The following is an 8,421-nucleotide window of genomic DNA, read 5'->3' on the forward strand; positions in this document are numbered from 1 at the left end:
TTTTACTATTAGATGCATGACACATAGTCCGAATTTAAATTTAAATCTCAAATTTTGCAGATGTATCGTGTATCCAACCATGATAGTGTATACACCGTCAGTGTATATAATATTTACTCTTAATATAAAATCGTATGTTGAGTATAAATTTAAATAATGAAAACTCAAGTCCCATTTGAATTGCTATTTTTAGGAGTTTTTATAAAAAAAAAAAAAAAATGTACTGTAGCGATTTGATATATGCGACATAAAATATAATTGAAAATTGGGTTTACAAAAAACATGAAATTTTTTACGAAAAATCACAATCCAAACTAAGTTAAATCGATATTGGTTGACATGGTGTTATACTATTGAGTAACAAGCCTTCGACTTTCTATTTATAAAGAATTTGTGTGCTTGGGAGTCCCTGATGATTTAATAATTAAATAAACTGAGATTTTACCATGATTGCAATTTTAGAGAGACGCGAAAGTGAAAGCCTATGGATCGCTTCCGTAATTGGATAACCAGCACTGAAAACCATCTTTACAATGGATGGTTATATTTTTCATAAATACATTTTTCAATCATATTTTGATCTCATAGATATCAAATCGTTACAGTACATCTTTGTTATATAAATTTTAAAAATACCAATCCAAATAGGACCTGAGTTTTATTTATTTAAATCTATACTCAATATAGGAGTTTATATTCAAAGTCGCAAGAATATTGCGTCTTGCAACTTTTAATATAAACCCATATGTCGAGTATAAATTTAAAGAAAACTCAATTCTTTACAACACGATAGATGTAATTCTTACAGCTTTTAATATAAACTTGTATGTTTGGATACAAATATAAATAAACTCAATCTATAGATGTAATTCTTACGACTTTTAATATAAACTCGTATGCTTGAGTGTAAATTTAAAAAAAAATTCTATTCTGTGTCCTTAATGCACAGGATAAACATACAAAATATAAGGGTGGACAAACTTTAAATTTTAAACATTATCATCCCCACCGATTTCAAGAAACTTTAGCCAACTAACACTTGCAACTAACACTTGGTTCCACGGAATTAATTTACAATCACAATCAAAAAGATCATTATGCCTCTAATAAGATTTAAAGCACGAGATTCATTGAAATTAATTTGAATAGAACACGGTTCAGGGTTTTGTCTATAAAAAAGAGAAAATGAAGTCCTTATTTTTTATTTATATATGAACAAGGGATTAATTAGGACGGGTGATTTCATCCAAAAGTTCCCACTAGTAAAAAGTGCTCCATCTTTTTCACAACGTACTTGATTCGAGGTTACAATCAATTTTATCCGAGTGTGGAAATGGAATTTAAAACTCATAATACTATTAAAATGTTTGCATGGTCAAATTGCTTTACTTCCCTCGAGTTTGAGAAATTACATATTTTGTAGCTAGAGTTTAACTTGTATTTGTTCCTTTTCGTCATGGCATAATGAATAATTTCTGTCGCAAAGTTTCGAATTAAATGCTTTAGGTATTTTTGTTGTAAAATAATAATCACAACAGTAGTTCAATAGTATTACATACAACCCCAATTGGGCTTTTTTTTTTTAAGTAATATTTTTACTTTTGTTAGAGTATTTTTAAAATTTTATTTGTTAGAGTACGTTAGTGATGTTGTAGTTTGTTACAAAAAAAGGAACAAACTTTTTTCAAGATGAGTATTGCATGTGCAAAATACTTCTGCATAATTTAGGAAACCACTAAGTTGGATAAGCAAATATGCACACGGTTTGCGAAACTGAAAGTTCCTTAAAACTCTACAAAAAGGGAAAGGAAAAAAGATTTATATGATGTCGAATTCTTCTCATGTGTTTATTCACGAAAACAATAAGAGAATAATGCATGGTGAAATGCAAATCGTGGCTTCAATGTGATATCCTGTTTGATAATCCAATTCAACACTTAAATTTAATGAGTTCAAATCTTAATATGTTCAGACACGTTTGATAATCGAAAATAGAACAACATTTGAATTAATTAATTAAGTGACATTAAATTTTTTAAACAAAACTTGCTCAAAATTAAGTGATAAACTATTCCACTTAATGTATATACACTCAAATGTATCAAATTCAGTACTTATCAATTTAATAACTTAATGGATTTAATGGATTCATATTTGAAATTTCAATTTTCAGACTTCATTTTATTAAATGCACCATACATTTCCAACCAACAATTAAGAAATCTTATATACACTAACAAGCAGTGTATATATGATTTATGAGCTAACGAGACATTGGTCTAATGGGTAAGGTTGAAACTCCAAGTAATATATTATCGTGATTCAAATCTCCTCACTCCCTCGCTACATTTTAAGTCCCATCCATTCCTTACTAGAAAAAAATTAAAAAAAGGATTTATAACACATGTACAAAAAATGCATTTTAAATTCAATTTTTTTTATAATTGTTACCCCCTCCCTACTTTCTAAGTCCCATCCCTTCCTTATTTGGAAAAATTAAAAAAAAAGATTTATAACACATGTACAAAAATTACATTTGAAATTCAAATTTTTTATAATTGTTATTCATCCAATACTAATAGTGCATACAGTCAAAATTAATTAATCTAACAGTTAAAGTAGACTAGATATATGCAGAGTCTTTCTAAGCAATTAAACTTGAATTTTTTTTAGAATAACTAGACTATATGTTATGACATAGTAGATGTTATGATATAGTTTAAGTGTCAACATTTTGAATGAAAAAAGGTTCATAAATATAAGGTAAGATAGTAAAATAATACAAATTATTAGTGTATGTACTCACATAGTCAATAATGTGGGAAAATATTATATGAATTTGGAGCAACTACTTGTCATGTTTAGTAATTTTTGTCATGAGCCGATGAGACATTGATTTAGTGGGTAAGGTTGTGACTCCAGATATTAGAGATCATGATTCAAATCTCCCTACTCCTTTCCTACTTTCTAAGTCCTACCTGTTATTTACTGGACAATAATTTAAAAAATATTTATTACACATGTACAAAAATTATATTTTAAATTCAAATTTTTTATAACTTTTATTGATCCAACGCTAATAGTGTATATACTCAAAATTAATTTATCTAATAGTTAAAGTAAACTAGATATATGTAGAGTCTTTCTAAGCAATTAAACTCAATTTTTTTTTTTATAATATGTAGACTAGATGTTATGATATAGTTTAGGGTAAAATACACTAAACCCCCCTGTGGTTTGGGTTATTATCATAAAGCCTCTTCATTGTTTGAAAACCCCCAAAGAACCCCTTCATGGTTTGGACTAATTTGGACAATGAACGGAAAGATTATTTCGTATTTCAAAAAAAAAAAATTTCCAAGTGAAGCGTTTCAAAACACTAAAAAATTATTTTAAAAGAAGGAATAGAGAGAATGTGGAAAGGAAATTCTAACACTTGGCAGACACTTCTCTTTAATAGTCATTCCTCTGGTTACTTCTGTTTAATCGTCTTTCCTCCAGTTATTACTTCCCATATCCCTTTCCGTTCTTTGAGGCCTTGCGAAAATTGAAATTTTCATAATGTCATCGGATTCAGACCGTATAACTGATGCGGATGATTATGCAGATTTAACTCCAGTTGGGCGTTTCCAGATTGTTTAACTCCAGTTGGACGTTTTCGGCAGTTTCCAGATTGTTTAACTCCAGTTGCTAATCAAGTGAGATTGACTCTTGTTGGGCGTTTCCAATCACTGACATAATCGCAGCTTTTTACTATATTGAACAGGAGGAACACGGAACAAAATTTTAGTGGCTGTCGAGGCAATAGCTCGTAGATAAGGTCCCGGAGATGCTGAAGAAGAATAGGAAATGAGAGATACATGAAGAGAGTTACGCAAATAGTTTAGAAAATGTATTTGAATACGTTCAAAGGAATGGAGTATATCCCCAAAATGCGTATCTAAGTTACGGCTATAGGGAGGTACTAGATCCAGATATATGATGATTGTCGAAAATATACAGTGTCTAGATATATGATGATTTCTAGGGACGAGGCATATTGGAGAATGAAAGACCGACTGGTTGTGGCTAATTTAAGATATGCGACGGTGTTTCAGCTTTGGAAATATTTTATAGAGTATGGAAAGGGGACTGCTTGGCAAGGAGGCAAAGAATTAATGGTTGTTCCAAGTTTCAAGCAAGCGAAAAGAAAGGGATGCATCATCAAATCAGAAGAAAGCCAATAAAAAAATATGTATGTTGTTACTAATTTTTGGTTTAAAATATAATTAGCTCGGTTTTGGTTACTAATTTTGGTTGAAAATTGAAATTGATTTCTTTACTTTCAGGATACATTAGTTATGGATTTGGTCTCCGTCAAACACCATTATCAATAGGTGGCAACAACAATGAGGGTGAGACTGGTTCTTTTAAATCAAAGCACTCTTGAGTTTTTGTAGAATTTTTCTGCTTGCATTTAGACCAAGTGCTTGCCTATTACTCCAAATGGTGACTACACAAGACTAGTGCTAAATGTACTAAAAAATGATAAAAATTTTAGTTAACTTTAGGAATCATTTTTATGTGCTAAATGTACTAAAATATGATAAAAAATTTTAGTTAACTTTAGGAATCATTTGTATGTTCATTGCTTTTGGTCACGCCGAAGTTTGCTGCCCATAGTGGTTTTACCATTGTCTTCAGTCCAGCCTGTCATCAAAGTTCAGAGAAGGCCCAAGGACATAAACACTGAGATTAAAAGGAATAAAATGGACCATCAATTTGAGAAAATGCGCCGTGAAACTTGAAAGCCTACTTCAACCAATGTGGAGGTTTTTTTTTTAAATCTGATTTATTTTTCGGATCACCCCTACTCCTCACGGCCCTCAACCCAGATGTTATGGTAACGAGCGAAAATTTTGAAACCAATAGACAAATACATTAATAGTGGCTTTTTTTTAAGAGTTTATCTTGTATGATGCATTGATAGTACATACACTTGTTACTTTTAAATGCATGCCACATACGCAAAAAAATGATATTCAAATTCAAATTGGGTTTAAGTGGCATACATGCAAGGGTAAAAGTGTATACAAAATTAATATTTTTTCTTATAAGCGTTCAAGAGAGAGTGATTAATAAATAATTTATAGTTAATTCACTATTTAAATATATATATAATATAATATACACATACACATTTGCCATTATTGGCCCTATTTTCTTGTAATTAGTCAATTTAATTTTAGTTTTTGCAAAAGAATTTATAAATCATGAGGTCATTTTTTTATTTTCGCTTAGAAGACAAACCCTTAATAATTGTCTTAGCCAATAATAATGACTGCTGAAGTGCTAGTAAGTGTTACTCCCTTGCCATTTTCTTGAAACCTAAACCCAATCAATCACTTTAACAAGTCCTTGATTTGTCAAAGTGTCTAAATATGAGAAGATATTAAAAAAAAAAAGGCCATATCATGTAAACCCAACCAAAGAAGAAAAAGACACTAACTTATTTTCGAGTCGTGTTCGGGTTGATATGTTGTTTAGGATACCTGAGTCTCAACCTGACTTGCAAACCTACGACTTGATCCAATTGCCACCCCTAGCCCCATGGCCCCCCAACCAACGTGTTACAGTAATGAATGAAAATTTTTAAACCAATAGACATAGAAATTTTTTTAAGAGTTTATCTTGTATATATTGACAATATATACACTTGTTACTTTTAGATACATGCCACATATGTAAAAAATGATATTAAAATTCAAATTGGGATTTAGCAGCAGAAATGCAAGGCAAAAGTGTATATACTATTAGTGTATACAAAATTAATCTTTTTTCTTATGGGCGTTCAAGGGAGTGTGATTATTAAATAAAGTATAGTTAATTCAATATATATATACACATTTACCTTTATTGTCCCTATTTTCTTGTAATTAGTCAATTTAATTTTAGTTTTTACAAAAGAATTTAAAAATCATGAGGTCGGTTTTTATTTTCACTCGCAAGACAAACCCTTCATAATTGTCGTAGCCAATAATAATGACTGCTGAAGTGCTAGTGTTACTTGCCATTTTGATATCCCTAATTTTATCAAATCATTCGTCTTATTGTTGCATCTGGCCCTAGGACGACGTACGTACCTGTCATGGTGCTTCATTTGCATATTCAAACTGCAGATATGAAAAAATAGATAATTAACCACATATACAAAAAAATCTTCCTCTACCTATGAATTTCATTAGATCCAAAAATGATACATTGGAAGAATCCGTTGGGTTTTTCAATATCAATAGGTTAGATTGTTTCACTTCCAAAAGGAAAAAAGACGTGAGAGGTAAGCTGTAGACACCAAATTTTTATCAATTTTAATATTTTCTTGAATTTTATCTATTTAATGAGTTATTTATTTTCTTGTATTTTAATATGCATTTTTTTCTTTTTTCTCTCAAAATGGAGGTTGGTTTAAAAAAAGAGAAAAAAAAATCAAGAAATCAAAAATCATCCCAATCATTTTGTTTCACCAAATGCACTATTAACCCATTTTTGTACTTCATGTTGCTATTTACCTTTCTTTTCATTTTTGGTGAAAAACCGTCATTTGACAAAACCAAGACATCACATTATTCTTTTGGCTCTCTCCCGCTCTTTCTTTTTTCCCTCAAGAAGGGAAGACACAAGAAAAAAACAAAGAAGGACTCCAACTCCCAACTCCTCTCTCGGCCATCTCCCCCTCTCTCAATTTTTCCACCATCACATTCTCAAAAAAAAAACTCTCTCTCGATTCACTTTCCATACACAAGCACACTAAGCATAAAAACCCTTTCAATCTCAACCACTCACAAAGCCAAAAAAAAAAAAAGAGAGAAAAAAAGAAGAAACACTCTTCACTCCCCAACTCACACTTTCGGCCCTTCACCCCAAAATTTCCAACAGAACTCCACACACATTTCTCCCACAATTCAAGTACAAGTGGAGAAGCAAGCAAGATATGGCCAAGGTTCAAAAGTTTTACCATAAGCATCAATCGAAGGATTGCCATATTTATTGAGGTATATTTTCAGTTTTTTTTTATCATATTAAATCCATGCTTCATTGCTTAATTTTCTTTTGCTTTCATTGGTTTCCTTTGTTGATTGAGTTGCTGAAATTTGGGATAAGCCATGAATAAAAGTTAAGAAAAGTGAAATGACCTTGTAAATGCCTTGTTTGTGTTCGATAAAATACCACAATGAAAATATGAGTTAAGTTAGTGAATCTTTTGTGCATATTTTCATCAAAATAGATGATTGTAGCTGGCACAAGATCCGAAAATGTTGGATTATCTAAAAATTTTGGAGTTTTTGGAGCATTAAAAGTATTGGAATATTTTTTTTCCATTTGTGGGCTGTTTTGACTTAATGTATCATTTTGTTGTTGTTTTCTTGTCAAACTAGGAGTGTAGTTGTAATGTAGAAATTGTAAGAAGTGTTATAGTATAAATTTTATGATTTTTTATGAAGGTTTGAGTGCTTTAAAAAATAAAAATTAGGCTGTCTTTTTGCTATTTTTATCACTTTTGGTCCATTTTTTGTAAAAACTAAGTCTAAAAACGAATTCTACGCGAAAAATGGAGTGAGAGGGTATATTTTGATAATTTTTCACAACTGACCGCCGCCGACAACCCAACCTTTCTTTTTGCCAGCAGTGAGAAAGCTTCAGCTTCACCAAAGAGAAAGAAGAAAAATAAGAAGAAGAAGAAGAAAAAGATAAGAGAAAAAAGAAAAAAATAGAAAGAAAGGTTTGGTTGGTTTTTTTTTTTTTAATTTTCTGGTCCGCTTGTGGTCATTTTCATTGGGTTTAGGAATGGCAATGGGGGCGAGTGTCCGCGGGTGCCTGCCTTGCGGGGGGCTCTCGGGGCGGGGGCGTGAGGAAATTTTTTCCCCCCGTTTAGAAACGGGGCGAGGGGCGGGGGTGGGCGGGGGAGTATACCCCCGCCCCGCCACCGGCAAAAAAAAAGTATATATATAAATAAATATATATAATTATATATAATATGTAATTTAATTAGTTATAAACTTATGATAATGATATTATTAGTTAGATGTATTATATAATGTATATTAGTGTATGTAATATAATTGATATTATCAATTATACGAATAATTAGACATGTCTACTAATAGAATTTATTAATTAGTTATACTAAATTTATTAATACATTTATACTAAATTTCTAATTACATTTAATAGAATAACACTTTTTTCTCAAAAAAAACATAAACACAATAATGAATTAGTGATTGTATTTGTATCAAAAGTGAAAACTTGACTATTTTAGTTGTATTTATTTCATCATGTTGGATTGTATTCAAATAACTTTTGTTTGATTGTTTTTATGAGTTTCAATTGTAAAATTACAATGAATAATAACTTGATGATGTGTTGATATTTTAGTACTTG

This window comes from Coffea eugenioides, chromosome 10 (genome assembly GCF_003713205.1).
Source record: "Coffea eugenioides isolate CCC68of chromosome 10, Ceug_1.0, whole genome shotgun sequence".
Lineage (NCBI taxonomy): Eukaryota > Viridiplantae > Streptophyta > Magnoliopsida > Gentianales > Rubiaceae > Coffea > Coffea eugenioides.